This window comes from Cervus elaphus, chromosome 17, assembly GCF_910594005.1.
Source record: "Cervus elaphus chromosome 17, mCerEla1.1, whole genome shotgun sequence".
NCBI classification, from domain to species: domain Eukaryota; kingdom Metazoa; phylum Chordata; class Mammalia; order Artiodactyla; family Cervidae; genus Cervus; species Cervus elaphus.
In genome coordinates, this window is record NC_057831.1 from 61,748,931 (window position 1) to 61,764,808 (window position 15,878).

A 15,878-nucleotide genomic window follows, 5' to 3' on the forward strand; every position below is an offset into this window, starting at 1 on the left:
GGCCCGGTTCACGGCTCGGGGCGGCGGCGGCGGCGGCGCCCGGGCTCCATCGGGGAGCGGCGCGCGGGAGAGGAGCTCTGCGGGCGCCGCGGCGGCGGCGGCGGCAGAGGCGCCAGGAGGAGCGGCTGCTCCTTTGGGGCGAAGGCGGGGAAGTGTGAGAGAGACTTGCGGGAGGCTCTCTTAGGCGGCCGCTCGGCTCTCCGCGGGGCGGGCGGGAGGAGGGGCCGCAGCGAGGAAAACTCGCCGCCCCAGCAGCTGGCGAGCGCGCCGCGAGCCCGGAGCGCGGACGGGGGCGCTGACTACCCCTCACAGCCCGGGAGGCGAGGCTGACGTCAAGCCCAGGCCTGGGACCCGAGCCGCAGCTGCCATTTAAAGAGGTAGGTGCCAGCCTCTGGCTGCGGGGCTCCGACGCTAGGGGGCGGAGCCGAGGGCAGAGCCTGGAGGGGATGCTACTTGGCAGCGAGCGGGGAGACGGGGAGAGGCGGGCAGGGATCCGACCACGAACGGGAAAGGCCAGCTTTCTCTCCTTCATTCATTTCATTCCCTTCTTCCGTCCGTCCTTCTCTTCCTCCGCTGCCCTTGTTCGCCCAGTAAAACTGTTTTTATGCTGGCATTAAGGTGGAAAGTGGGGTGGGGGGTTGGATTATTTAAAAAAAAAAAAAAACCTAGGCTCCTAATCTGAAATGACGACAAATGTTGGCAGGAGGGTTTTGATTGTCGAAAGACTGGCAGCGGGGGAGGGGGTTGAATCTCCTGTAGTGGTTTTAGCATGGTTTTTTGAAGTGAAAGGCGAAATGCATGAACCTCTATTACATTCCGGTGTCATGATTGCCTAGTAAACTGCATGCGCTATGTGCAGTTGAAGAATTTTTAAGACTGAAATCTGATTTCAGTTCACAAAACTAATCACAGATTGTGGTAACGCGACGGTTCTCTCCTTTCATTTCGTCAGTGTTTGATTCATAGTAGATGCTTAATAACTGTTTATGAAGAAAGGGACGGAGCCCGGGAGGAAACTTAGTCTGTTTGTTCCTAGTTTCCTATCTTGATTTGTCCTTTGATTAATCTCTCCTTTTCCCTTTCAACTCCATAGGGCAAGAGAAATGGTTTACATTTTATTACTTATCTAACCCCAAGAGTCAGGTCACAAATGAAAATTATAAGAATTTAAACTCACTTTAATTTCCATTTGTACACAACACAGGTCCAGTCTTTTAAGATCAGCATTATTTGTGATAAAGAGTGAGGCTAGAGATGCAAATGAACCTCACTTCTGCCTATTCCTCCTGGGGCATGCTTTTCTGTTGGGAACCACAAAGAATCATTAATTTATATAAAGTTCAAAGGAGAAAAAGTATACTGTGGCACAAGTAGATTGCTTCACAAACTATAGTATTATAGATGAACTTTATCCACTAACAAAATAATGTACAGATTTTCACGTCTTAAAAATTCCATATGCCTACTTAGGATTCCTTCTCTTTGAATCTAACATACACACAAACAATAAACTCTAATTTTTAAGAAGTAATAAATTATTATTTAGAGTATTAAAAACTATATTTAATTAATTGATCCCTATAAGCCACATCCCCAGAAAATGTTGTATCAGTTTTGAAGTTAGACTGCCTGAGACTGAAAACACACCGAAGAAAGAACACAGTGTATTTGCTGAAGGTCTAAGACTTAAAACTGAGCGTAAATTGTCCATCTTCATGCAGTCCTCTTATCCCAGCCTCCCCTAAATTTATAAACCAGTCAAACTAAGAAGAATAATTGATTTTGCCCTTCTTCACTTAAAAAGTAACATCAGAAAACACCTGAAAATTTAAAATAATCATTCTTGGGAAATGAATTAATAGAAGCTTTATAATCTTTATAGATGAATGAATAGTAAAGTCTCAAACCACTACTAATGAAGCTCATTTATCATGAGGTAAGTGTCCCTAATGATAAGTATGTTATAGACATAGAAATGTAATGAAGTGGATGTATAATACATATGCATATGTGTATATGAGGTCTCCAGTATCATCAGGTTGCAATCCATTTTAATCTTTTTAATTGCATAAAGTATGCTTATAAGATGAAATAGCCTAAAATGTGTACTCTAAATGAATCATCTTAGAAATTCTTAGTGAATTGCATCATATGATGTATTACTTTTTTGAAATCTTTCAACCATGATTGAACATTTTTCCTTAACCCCTTCCATCCCCACACTCCTCTTAATCTCACCCCTCCCCCAACTAAACTCTCCAGCCAAACTCCAAATTGTACAAATCTCAGGTCCAAAATCTCTTTACCAGTGGTTCTTCTGGCTAGGAATGCCTTTCCTTTTCCACGAGTTCCCTAATCTTTTCTCCCTGTTTATTGCTTCCCTGAGGTTTCATCTTAAAAAGTGCTTCCTCTGGAAATCTTTCAGACTTATAACAAACCAGCTGTTCCCACACAGGTGTTCCTATGCTTACACAAGGACAGGTGTTTTTTTTTATCACACTGATGTGTCCTTGTTTCCCATCAGATAAAAGTATGGCATACATCCGTATGCACTACCCATCCCCAGCATCATGCCTAGCCCTTAGAAGACAGTCCATCTCTGATGAATGCTAACTGCAGAGAAGTGTGTTCATATCACAAATGGACGACAGAGCATCAGCTGAGTGCTAGACGCTGGGCTAAGCAATGAGATTGCAGAGATAAATGAGACTAATTCCTTCACAATTAAAATCAGGAAAAGTGAAAACAGAATCTGATTGAAATAAAATCAGATCTAAAGGAGAGAAAGCAAGAAAGAGACAAGCACTATTGGAGCAGTTGTTTCACTATTGGAGCAGTTGTTTTGGTGAATTGAGAAAACAGCAAATACTATAATTAGAACTATCTTGGTCTAAGCCACAGACACCATTAATGTTCCCTGGATCAACTTAATCACAAGGATTCAGTTCAGTTCAGTCACTCAGTCGTGTTCAACTCTTTGCAACCCCATGAACCTCAGCACGCCGGGCCTCCCTGTCCATCACCAACTCCAGAGTTTACTCAAACTCATGTCCATTGAGTTGGTGATGCCATCCAACCATCACATCCTCTGTTGTCCCCTTCTCCTCCTGCCTTCAGTCTTTCCCAAAATCAGGGTCTTTTCAAATGAGTCAGCTCTTCGCATCAGGTGGCCAAAATATTGGAGTTTCAGTTTAACATCAGTCCTTCCAATGAACACCCAGGACTGATCTCCTTCAGGATGGACTGGTTGGATCTCCTTGCAGTTCAAGGGACTCTCAAGAGTCCTCTCCAACACCACAGTTCAAAAGCATCAATTCTTCAGCGCTCAGCTTTCTTTATAGTCCAACTCTCACATCCATACATGACCACTGGAAAAACCATAGCCTTAACTAGATGGACCTTTGTTGGCAAAGTGATGTCTCTGCTTTTTAATATGCTGTCTAGATTGGTCATAACTTTCCTTCCAAAGAGTAAGCGTCAGTGATTTTAGAGCCCAGAAAAATAAAGTCTTCCACTGTTTCCCCATCTATTCACCATGAAGTGATGAGACTGGATGCCATGATCTTAGTTTTCTGAATGTTAAACTTTAAGCCAACTTTTTCACTCTCCTCTTTCACTTTCATCAAGAGGCTCTTTAGTTCCTCTTCACTTTCTGCCATAAGGGTCGTGTCATCTGCATTTCTGAGGTTATTGACATTTCTCCCAGCAATCTTGATTCCAGCTTGTGCTTCTTCCAGCCCAGCGTTTCTCATGATGTACTCTGCATATAAGTTAAATAAGCAGGGTGACAGTATACAGCCTTGAGATACTCCTTTTCCTATTTGGAACCAGTCTGTTATTCCATGTCCTGTTCTAACTGTTGCTTCCTGACCTGCATACAGGTTTCTCGAGAGACAGGTCAGGTGGTCTGGTATTCCCACCTCTTTCAGAATTTTCCATAGTTCATTGTGATCCACACAGTCAAAGACTTTGGCATAGTCAATAAAGCAGAAATAGATGTTTTTCTGGAACTCTCTTGCTTTTTCAATGATCCAGTGAATGTTGGCAATTTGATCTCTGGTTCCTCTGCCTTTTCTAAATCCAGCTTGAACATCTGGAAGTTCACGGTTCACGTATTGCTGAAGCCTGGCTTGGGAATTTTGAGCATTACTTTACTAGCGTGTGAGATAATTGGAATTTTGCGGTAGTTTGAGGATTCTTTGGCATTGGCTTTCTTAGGGATTGGAATGAAAACTGACCTTTTCCAGTCCTGTGGCCACTGCTGAGTTTTCCAAATTTGCTGGCATATTGAGTGCAGCACTTTCACAGCATCATCTTTCAGGATTTGAAATAGTTCAACTGGAATCCCATCACCTCCAGTAGCTTTGTTCACAGTGATGCTTCATAAGGCCTCCTTGACTTCACATTCCAGGATGTCTCACAAGGATGGGTCCTTAAAGTCTTCTATTGTTGTGCAAAGACAAGACATCAAAGTTCTCCATCTACAGATATCCCTATAATCCCTTCACTTTCCAGAAAGTTTTAAACAATACAGGCAAAACTGTGTCTCTAAAAGTACAGCAGACTAACGAGAAAGGAAAGTGGAGTCCAGGTTTTAATAAATAATTTGTAATTTAAAAATAACGAATATTCTTCACCAGGGTGAGAGTTACTTAAAGGCAGGAATTATATCCCCTTAGGGGAGGAAGAAGACATATGGTAAAGGAGAGGTTTAAAGTCAGGCAGAACTGGCTCAAAAGTCTGCCTTTGTGTCTTTCTGGCTTTGTGATTTGAGCAAGTGACTTAACTGCTCTAAACCTTAGTTTCTTCATGGATACAGTGGAAATAATAAAGACCAGAGGCTTTTCATTGAGATCACGCGTCCCATAATGTGGCCATTCAAGTTTGATGGAGTTCACTGTATTTACCTGGTCTGTTTCACATTGTTGCTCTAAAGGCTGAAAGCAGAGCCACACCCTAACTAGAAAAATCTGAAATTCCAATGTAGATAATTGATTATAGTGGCTCTACCTACCTTTCTTCCGTTTGTTTCACCCCTAAGGTAACATGCAGCCCCTCCATAGTGAATATCCCCAGTATTTACAATTCTAAGCAACAAGCCTGAGATTCTTTCCTGTACCAAGAGCTTTGCAGTTTTTTGAGCAGTGGTGTCCTTTAAAAATATCTTAAAGTGTTCTAGTAACCACTTTAAAAAAGTAAAACGTGAAATAGATGAAATTCTTTTAATAATATCATTTATATAGCTCAATGTATCTGAAATATTATCATTTATGTATGTAGTCAGTATATGAATTTATTAATGACATAATTTATATTTTTCCATTCTAGGCCTTCAGAATATGGCACGTGTTTCACACTTACAGCCATGAAGCATCTCTCTAGACAAAGAGGAGGAAAATCTCTAAAAAGAAGAAAGAAAATAATGTAGACTGTATCAGTGGAAGAATGTTTGTTCCCCTTCACAGCCATCATGGGCAAGTTTTGCTATGCACGTTGTTCTTGTGAAAAGCAGACCAGCCCAAAAACATATGGCCTCCTGCAAGAAGTAAGAGGTTTGCTGCCATAACAGGGTCAAAGAGCAGATAGTACAAGATGGGAAGGACCATTTTCAGATTCAACAATTGGTGTAGAATCTGGAGAAAGTTGGAAAGCAGAGTATAAAAACTAGGTAACCCGCAAATCTCACCCATCGGTTTTAAGAATTTAATAACGCTGTGGATGAAAAACGTTGCACATGAAGTATTTAGGAAACTTACAGTATCAGTGTTTGATGCATTTGTTATATAGCATATTCTAGCAATTTAGATATCTTACTATAATGTCATATGAATTCTTGGTTATATTATAAATTATAGAAGCATTATTAAAGGCTAGAGTTGATAAAACTCTATGTATTAATACTCAAAGTAATGAAATGTATAGATTATGATTCAGTACATCTAAGCACTTAATGCCTGGAAAATAAAAAGTACTCAATATTTCTGAATAAAGTTTTGTGTAAGCCATTTTCACATTACCTTGTATCACGTAAAGGTCCTGTTTTTGTACATAGCTGTGAAATTTTATGGGCTTCGCCAGTGGCTCAGTGCTAAAGAGTCTGCCTGCAGTGCAGGAGACACAAGAGATGTGGATTCAGCCCCTGGTCAGGAAGATCCCCTGGCGAAGGACATGGCAACCCACTCCAGTATTCTTACCTGGAGAACCCCATGGACAGCGGAGCCTGGCAGGCTACAGTTCATGGAGTCATAAAGAATCAGACACAACTGAAGCAATTGAGTGTATGTGCACACATGTAATTTAGTATATGGTATGTGTGTGGGAAGGTATGTGTTGGGGGTGATTTAGCAACAGATATCCTTGTACTTCATCTTGCGCAACTGGCTGCCTCCCTGAAACCCTGCTTAACCTCTCAAAGCCTGGGGAGGAAAGCGTTAAGACTTTCTGGATAAAAATTTTCAGCTGGGCAGTGGGGATAATATTCTGATCCAGAATGGAATCTACGCCTCTTCAGATAACATAAACCAGGAGCCTCAAAATGGTTTTGCATGTGTACATTTTGTGCACAATATAAATTTTATCAATTTTATTAATTCTGTGCTGAAATTTTAAAAGTTTCACTGATGAGAAGCAAATTCCAAAACATATGACACAGTAATGTTAATTTCTAATATCAGATTTTCCTTTGGAAATGCCCCCAAATTACAAACTTTCTTTAAATTATCTTTTTAACCAATGACTGGCTATTAACTGATGAGTTTGACACCATTATTAAAAAATTAATCATAGCAGGAATTCAATCATTTGAATACAGTATTAAAGTTTTTGTCCTACCTCATAGGTTTGTTAAGAGGATTATTTAGCTAATGACTGTGAGGTACTTGATACTCCTCAAAGAAAGTTACCGTGGAACCGAAATCGTGTTAACTGTCAGTTCCTTCCATCTCCTGTGATGCTGGTCCCCGGTGGGGACACAGCCTGAGTCGGATTTGTGAACGTAATCCTTCAATCTAAGGTTCTCAGGTAGTAAAATGCATGATAATTACCTTAAATCTAAAAAGAAGCAATTAAAATTTTAAAATAATGCCCTCAGGTAATCTACTCTTAAAAACTGTAAATGTAGTGTGTGGATGGGAATGCTAATAATTTGATCTAATACAATATAGTATATATTTTCTGGAAAATTGTTTTCCTTCTCATTGGGATTTTTTAAAAGGATGACTGAAAATATGTCAAATGAATAAAGTCCTTGGCAGGGGTTAAGTGTCTGAGTCTGGGACAGGCTCTTCACCAAATTGATAGATGAGGCCGAACCACGTGAAATAGCCAATTTTGTAAAAACTGTCAAAAATTGGCAATTTAGTATGGTCAAACTTAATAGTGTTCAGGAATAAGGACAATGAGTCTAGCACCATATCACTAAATGCTTAAATGTTTAGAAATGCTTCATTTGTAACTTGAATTTTAAATATGCATATTTAATATGCTTAACCTTTATAATTTTTCAGGACTTTATAATTTTTCTACCACTTTACTTTCAGTTCCTTCAGCACTTAAGTGTAGCTTGCCTGAAAGACAGTTTATTTATATTTGGCTTGAATGTGTTCTGAATTATCCCTCTTATGTGTCTATTTAGTATATCTACCTAGATAACAAATTCTTTGCAAACAGACTATTCTCCAGTTGTTTTATTTCCAATTCAGTGTTCTGCATACTCTTAAAGGAAGCTGCAATGATGATGGGCGGGTTGTTTATCTTCAGCATGACTAATTAGCAGTGAGACTACTTACAGGCATTTGTGGTACTGTTTAATTTTTCCCTGTACTGTTAAACAGGAAAATATTGATATTTGTATACCTCCAGACATCACTTTAAAAAGAACATCAGTCAAATCAGACTTCAGAAATACATGTAAAGCACAATGTGTCAATCTGCGAGAGCATTCTGATGTAAGGTAACACTGAGCCGATGAACGCCCGTTAGTGTACACTATGTAACTCAGTAGGCAGCCTCTTAAAAATCCAGCTGGAAAGCACATTATGTGCTATAACTTTTCTCGCCAGTGAATGTTAGGATGTATTGTGTTTCCCATCTCTCATAACTGAAGTGGACCAGAGGTCTGAACAAAGCTGGAAACTAAATTTGAATCCCAGTCCTACCGGTGACACGGATTTACAAAGTGACCCAGAGCAAGGAGCTTTCCTGCTCACTTTTCTAGATGGTCAGACATACACATCCTGATAGATTTGGGGAAATTCTGTTCTAATTATCTGCTGTTGCACAACAAACCACGCCAAAACTTAGTAGCATAAACAATAATCACGGGATCATTCTGGGCTCAGCTGGGAGGTTCTTGCCCATACCTCTAGAGGTTATAATCGGACTGGGACAGAATCGCCGTGAGCCCTGAGGCTCAGCCATCTGCGGGCTGGAATGGTTGGGGCTTTTCTCTCTCTCTGTCTCTCTCTCTCTCTGTCTCTCTCTGTCTCTCTCTGTCTCTCTCTCTCTGTCTCTCTCTGTCTCTCTGTCTCTCTCTGTCTCTCTGTCTCTCTGTCTCTCTCTCTCTCTCTGTCTCTCTCTCTCTCTGTCTCTCTGTCTCTCTCTCTCTCTCTCTGTCTCTCTGTCTCTCTCTCTCTCTGTCTCTCTCTCTCTCTCTCTATGTAGTCGGGGCAGGCAGTCTTTCCATCGTGGTGGCACAGGGCTCCAAAGTTGCACAACCCAAGCGGAGGGCACCGTGTTTTATAACCTAACACAAGGAATCACAAAATATCACTACTGCCATGGTTTATCAAACCAGAAAGTGACAAAAGCCCTCCCAATTTTAATGGGAGAAAATATGGACTCTCCTGCTTGAAAGAGCTTGGAAACATTCTGGAAGAGCATGCAGGACCAAACATATCATGGCCATTTCTCTAAAATCTACCACAAAGCTCTAAAAATCAAGTATCACTCTACCCTTTATGATAGTTACATAGAGTGCATGGGTGCTGAGTGGCTTCGGTGGTGTCCAGCTCTGCGACCCTGTGGACTGTAGCCCACCGGGCTCCTCTGAGAGCTCGTAAATGGAGACCTAGCGATCCACTGTAGCACGCATTTTGCAGACTTTGCATGCCTAGTTGTGATGTATGGGGACCCCCAAGCACAAAGAGGCATACACATGCCCAAGCAGCCAACTCAGTAGTGTGGTTGTCTGAAATCTGAAGCCAATATTTAGAAACATGAAAGGACAGCAAGGTGTCTCCTTCACCTTTAATAAGAATCTCCGTTTTTTTTCATTTTGATCATTTATTCTGCTCTCATAAATTGCTTCAGCCAATTTACCTTTGCTATAGTTAATCCAGAACCCCCTCTCCTTCTTTCTTTTAACATCATTACAACATCTGCAAGTCTTCATTCTCCCTCAGTGAATCATCTCTTTTCATCTTACAAATGCTGACCTAGCAAACACAGATACTTCTGTGAACACTTAAACTCTGGAGTTGTTCCCCAGTTTTTCAACAGTTTTCTCTATTCTGGTCATTATATTATGGATACAGCTCTACTGTATAAATTTCAATCTCTGTGTTCCAAAGTTTACTCTTCTTCCTACAGAAGTACTGGCTCTTTGTCTGGAGATACTCGCTATGCTCATTTTTTCTCACTGTAACCCATGTTACTCTCATTTTACTCTGTACAAATCATGTTATTTATTATTCAAAGATTAGGAAGATGGTGAGTATATTATGACTTGTTAAATGGCCATCTATGAAACTAGAACTTTAAATTTTTCTGCCCAATCTTGGGGAAATTAATAAGGAAACCATTATTTTTTGGTATAAGTATCCCCCAAAATGATATTCACGTTTAGGTTATACACATAGTTTGAATAAATTTTGAGGTAGCTTTAAAAGCTGAATTCCCATCAAATTAAATTTAATAAAATTCAGTGAGTATTTGTTGAATATCAATTCCACACTTTGCTAAGTGCACTGTGGGCTATAGAAATGCCAAAAACAGGTACCCTGTCACTAGACTTTTACCACAGGGACAGAGAATTAGAAAAGCCTCAGAGTACCAGAGAGTGAATCACAGGAAGGACTAAGGTCCATGTTACAACATAACTCACAAAGTGATATGCGGGTCAGAGGAAAGAACACTTCTGGTCCACAGGTTAGAAAGTTTAAAAGGAGTAGGTAGAGGGTAGACTAGATAGATTCTAAAAGATAGACATAATGTTCATAGGCTTGGATGACAGAGGATAGTATTTCAAATCTAAGTGATAGTATGAGCAAAACCGGACTAGTTAGTAACGATACTTGTCTCACCAATCTCCCTATCTACTCATCTACCTATTTAATTTTTCATCTGTAAGTCCTCATCCTGTCTCATTCCAAAAGGTGACTTGTACAAAAATGTAAATGGAAAAAGTCAAGGTAGGGAAAATATAACATATAGTATTGACATCAATAAGAAAATTAGGAATTAATTACATATTTCATAGAGCCCTGGGTTAGTAAAGTTGGCACAAATTTTACTCATATGGAATACCAGCTGACTAGAGGAAGCAAAAGTGATCAGTTTTGTGACTGAATTTATCAACAAGAAAAAAAAAGAAAAACTTTGAGAAAGCATGTTGATTTGTTAAACAGTTCTATTTATTAGGCAGCTTGAGTATGTAATGGTCAATATCACAAATGACACACCTGATAAGAAATGTAATAGCAGATTAAGGTTAGTAGCAAATTTACTGTATTCACTAAGAGCTAAAGATCAAACATTAATGTGTAACTTAGTAAAGACAATCTATATGGCATGTTGACAATATTATTTATGGTTTTCAAAATAGGAAATAGAGATCCATGCACAGTAAATTGGTCACCAAAGAACACACAGCTAATAACTATTAGAGTCTGGATTTGGATATGAGTCCAGATTTGTGTTACTTTAATGTGAGAGTAAAACTGGTTAGTACAGGATAGAAAATACGTCCAGAAAAAGACTATAGGCAGAAATCATCCACCAAGTTTGATTATGATGAGAATGCTGGAGATTATATTATCAGGATTAAAATGAAGCCCTTTTGAGACAAGGGAAAGAAGGATAGTTCTTGGCTGGAAGAAGCAGCTTGTGGGGGAAAAGTGAGAATGCTAAAGAGAGCCTGCTGGAATAGAACCTAAACAAAGATGAGGAGTTGATGAAGGGTTTAGCCTGGGCAAGGAGGCAGAACTTGTCTTCCTTGAACAGATTGTGAAGAAAAGGAATGATGTCACCCAAAGAACCCAAGAAGGAACACAACCAGTCTCCCAGCAGGTTCACTGTACTGTACCACTAAGTCGCTTCAGTCGTGGCCGACTCTTTGCGACCCTGTGGACTGCCCACCAGGCTCCTCTGTCCATGGGGATCCCCGAGGCAAGAATACTGGAGTGGATTCCCATGTCCTCCTCCAGGGGATCTTCCCAACCCAGGGATCGAACCTGCAGCTCTTCTGTCTCCTGCACTAGCAGGCAGGTTCTTCACCACTAGCACCACCTGGGAAGCCCCCCAACAGGTTTAGAATCAAATAAACTAGAGTGTGTTGAGATTTCTAGATTAGATTTCAAGTGAAATGTCTTATGTTGCCCTTTGGACCATAAAAGAACCAGCATTCAAGAGGGAAATAATAGCATATCATGTAGCCATTTCTCTTATTTCACTCCATTTCCAATTTATATGAAATCAATCATGTCTGGAAATGTATACTAATCTGGGGATAAGAATAAAAAGATTTCTTTATTAGTCATGGACTTGCCACCAACCTAAGATTTACATGGCATTTGGGAAAATCAGTTTAGCTTCCAAGTTATTCACTTTGGACTACTTACTCCTTCTTTTGGAGCCTCAGTATCACCATGTAAAAATAAAAAGTTTAATATTTGCCTCTTGAATTTTATTAAGGATTAAATGTGCCTAGGATACACTAACAATCAATAAATATGAGTTTGTCTCTTCCTGTACTTTAAATGGCCCATGTTAAGATCTGACAGCTGGCTAAAGATTCTGAATAGAAGAGCAGTAGATGCTTCCTTTTCCGGTATTCCTTTATTATTTTATTTCCAATTCTTTCAGCAAATATTTATGCAATGCCTTCTGTGTTACAAGCACCCAGATCTCCTTGAAAACCAGGCATAATCTCTGGGTTGGTCAGCGTTCTTCTTGAGCCTATCCTCTGGCTCTGACTATTTTTCAGACAGTATGTCATTTTTATTACATTGGTACTTAAAGTCCTATCTTAATATAGATCTTGATCCCCTTAAACTAAGATGCTGGTTTCTGCTTCCAATCTAACATCTTTTATGTAGGTTCTGTATCCTGTCTCCAGCTAATACTCTGTTCTTATGCCTCATAAATCTTGGTTAATCTTAATTTATTAGCCTCATAAATTAATATGGTAACATATCAAATATGCCTTAAATGCTTTAGACAGAAGAAAATGAGTGAGAATAAAATGTAAATTGTTTATCGGTAGAGGAAAAAAATTAATAATTTATAATCTGAATTATTTCCTATTTAATCCTTCCAACCTAGAACTTCTCTTATTTAATCTCCTTTCTCAGAGAGCATTGTCAGCATTTGTGTCCCATGGGATCTATGCGGGAACCTGATGGTACGCTCTGCTGTTATGTAACTTGTAAGAGTTGCTTCAGTGAAACCAAAGAAGCACGTGGACCATCAAGAGCAGAAGGTCACTGCTGCCTCTAATCCGAAGGCCAGGAGACGGAGCAGTTCCTGGAACCTTGGAGAGAGCCATGTGGGGAGGGCTATTGGACAGGGGCTGTTAGCTCTGGCAGAGACGTGTGAACCCAGAGCAACTCAGCAGGAAGGAAGCACAGGAAAAACAAATGCTATTTATTATTCCAGTTTTATGTATTTGTTTATTGCCAGTGATAATCAGTTGGTTAAACCCAACCAAAGGAAGAGAGCAAGGGAACCCATTGTTTATTCCACATGAATCAATGTTCTAGGCTATAAAAAATGAAAACTAGACCTGGAGAGACAAAAGGGAGCTATCCAGAGAAAACAAATAATCCAAGGTGAAAGTGCCAGAACAGCAGTGTAAACCAAGCGCTGAGGGGACAACAACCCAGAAAAAGAGAACTCTGGTCAGATTTCCATGGCAGGGAAGGCCAAGGTGGAAGACAAATGGAAGATGTGAGGCAAAAATAATATTCCCTGCTGAGGGATTATTGAGAAAATAAATACTTGGTGTTTTTAGAAGAATTTGAGTAAACCTATAGAATTACAAAGAAGTGAATGGAAATGATGGGCCAAACATAGGCTAGAATGCCAAATTCAGTAGTATCGTGTGTATTGTGCAAATTATGGGGATATATGAATATTTTACAGAAAAGAGCTATATAATCATCCTACCAGTAAAAAGAAGATGAGAAGAAACAGGAGGACTCTTCAAGACCACCTAAGAAATTTGAAATGATCCAGCCAAGCAAAGAGAAAGACATGAACTTGTTCTGTGCAGAGAAACTTGAGTAGAGGTGATAGATTTGGAAGCCCTTAATCAACAAAATCAGCAGTCCTTAAGGATTCACTGGATATAAGGCATGAGTTAAGAGAATCGGTGGTGATCAGGTAGACTCTGACACCATGCATACTAGTCTTCATAAACCCAACATAAACCCAGCAGTTAACAATACCTGTTAAACTTATTCCTGCATACTCTGCCAACAATGTTGTAAGCCCTGTTTTATACTAAGCCGTTTAATCCTCACAGCAATCACCCCACCATTACCTAGAATTAAACTGAGGCACAGGAGGATTAGATAACTTACCTGCTTTCACAAAGGCTTCCCTGGTGGCTCAGACAGTAAGGTGTCTGCCTGCAATGTGGGAGACCTGGGTTCAATCCCCGGGTCGGGAAGATCCCCTGGAGAAGGAAATGGCAACCCACTCCAGTACTCTTGCTTGGAAAATTCCATAGATGGAGGAAATTGGTAGACTCTGGTCCATGGGGTTGCAGAGTCGGACACGATTGAGCAACTTCACAACTTCATTGGTTCACTACTTTCACACAGTCAACAAATGGTGGACATAAGTTTGATAACTAGACAGTTTAGCTGCAGAGTGAAAACAATGATCACTTCCTTATACTAATTTCTGGCTCATTTGAAAAGTTGCCTTGCTTATTTGTTTAATTGGGTATTTTGTTTATAAACAGAGAGAATGATTCATATAAAGTTAGAGCAACCGTTTTCACTACTTTCCTTGCAACTCATTGCAGTTTCCTTTTGAACATGTTCATGGAACAAACTCATGACATCTATTAAGACTATTGCCACCCACAAGATTAGGATTCAAACAGATGCATGTACTTGAATAACTAACTGCCATTTAAACAATTGTTCCCTACATGGAGCTGTGGTACCTCATGCTCTTGCTCCTCGGAGGAAAATGACCAACCTAGACAGCATATTAAGAAGCAGAGATATTACTTTGCAAACAAAGGTCCATCTAGTTAAAGCTATGGTTTTTCCAGTAGTCATGTCTGGATGTGAGAGTTGGACTATAAAGAAAGCTGAGCACCAAAGAATTGATGCTTTTGCACTGTGGTGTTGGAGAAGACTCTTGAGAGTCCCTTGGACTGCAAGGAGATCCAACCAGTCAGTCACCAAGGAGATCAGTCATGAATATTCATTGGAAGGACTGATGCTGAAGCTGAAACTCCAATACTTTGGCCATCTGATATGAAGAACTGACTCATTTGAAAAGACCCTGATGCTGGGAAAGATTGAAGGTAAGAGGAGAAGGGGACAACAGAGGATGAGGTGGTTGGATGGCATCACTGACTCAATGGACATGAGTTTGAGTCATCTCTGGGAGTTGGTGGTGAACGGGGAAGCCTGGCGTGCTGCAGTCCATGGGGTCGCAAAGAGTCGGACACAACTGAGCGACTGAACTGAGCTGATGTCATGCTCTTATTCTACCTTTCCTGCTAGACACCAATTTTATCCCAGTCCTGTACAAAAGAAAAACTAGCAAGCCATAAAGGAGGCACTTTTAAAAGTTCTAGATGCCACATTAAACAGAGTAAAGCGATATAAGGGACAAAGTTCAGCAGCAGTCCAGAAGTCCATCCTCATCTCCAACACCAACCACAAGGCAGGTCTTCAAGACCACCTCGCCTCTACTACCGGTTGCAACTTCAGGATCTATGAGACCACTCTCAGCATAAGTAATTCGCCAGAAGGGTGCAGGGAGCTCGCTTTATAAAAGCTTTTATACTCTTGGTTACAGTTTATTGCAGGGAAAGGGTGAGAGTTAAAAGCAGCCATGGCAAGAGATACCAGGACAGAGTCGGGGAAGGTTCCACCCACGGAGTTTCTGGTTCTCTTCTTCCAGGAGAGTCATGGACAGTGCTAACTTTCCCAGCACCGTTGTGGGTAAGATGCATGGAGCATTGCCAACCAGGGACACTTTCCTTAGACATGGTGTTCAGAGATTTTACTGGAGCTCCATCACATACATAATTGACTGCCAACGAGCTTGACCTCAATATCCAGCCCTTCTCAAGTTTGAGCTGATGCCATTTGACTCAAAGCCCTCATAAATCACACTGTTACACGGTCTGCTGGTGCCCAAGACTTCTAGGTAAACAGACACCCTTATCAATAAGACATTCCAAGAGCTTAAAAATTACCTCCCCAGGAGTTAATTGCAAAGACCAAGCTTTTTTTAAGTAAGGTTAAATTCTATAATACACACAGGTGAAATTAATTTTAATGATGTGTTTTATTTAGCTCAGTTTATCCAAAATATTGTCACATAATCAATATAAAATATTGTTGATTTATTTTATGTCTTTCCCATATTAAGTCTTTGAAGTCTTGTGTGTATTTTATGTTCATAGTACA

At 40.3% G+C, this 15,878-nt stretch overlaps 1 long non-coding RNA gene across 1 annotated transcript; it reads left to right on the plus strand.

Moving 5' to 3' along the window:
* The first annotated feature begins 280 nt into the window (after positions 1-280).
* Positions 281-6,016, plus strand: LOC122673397. Its single transcript, XR_006334674.1, has 2 exons — positions 281-377; positions 5,329-6,016. It is a non-coding gene; the product is annotated as an uncharacterized LOC122673397 (long non-coding RNA).
* The last annotated feature ends 9,862 nt before the right edge of the window (positions 6,017-15,878 follow it).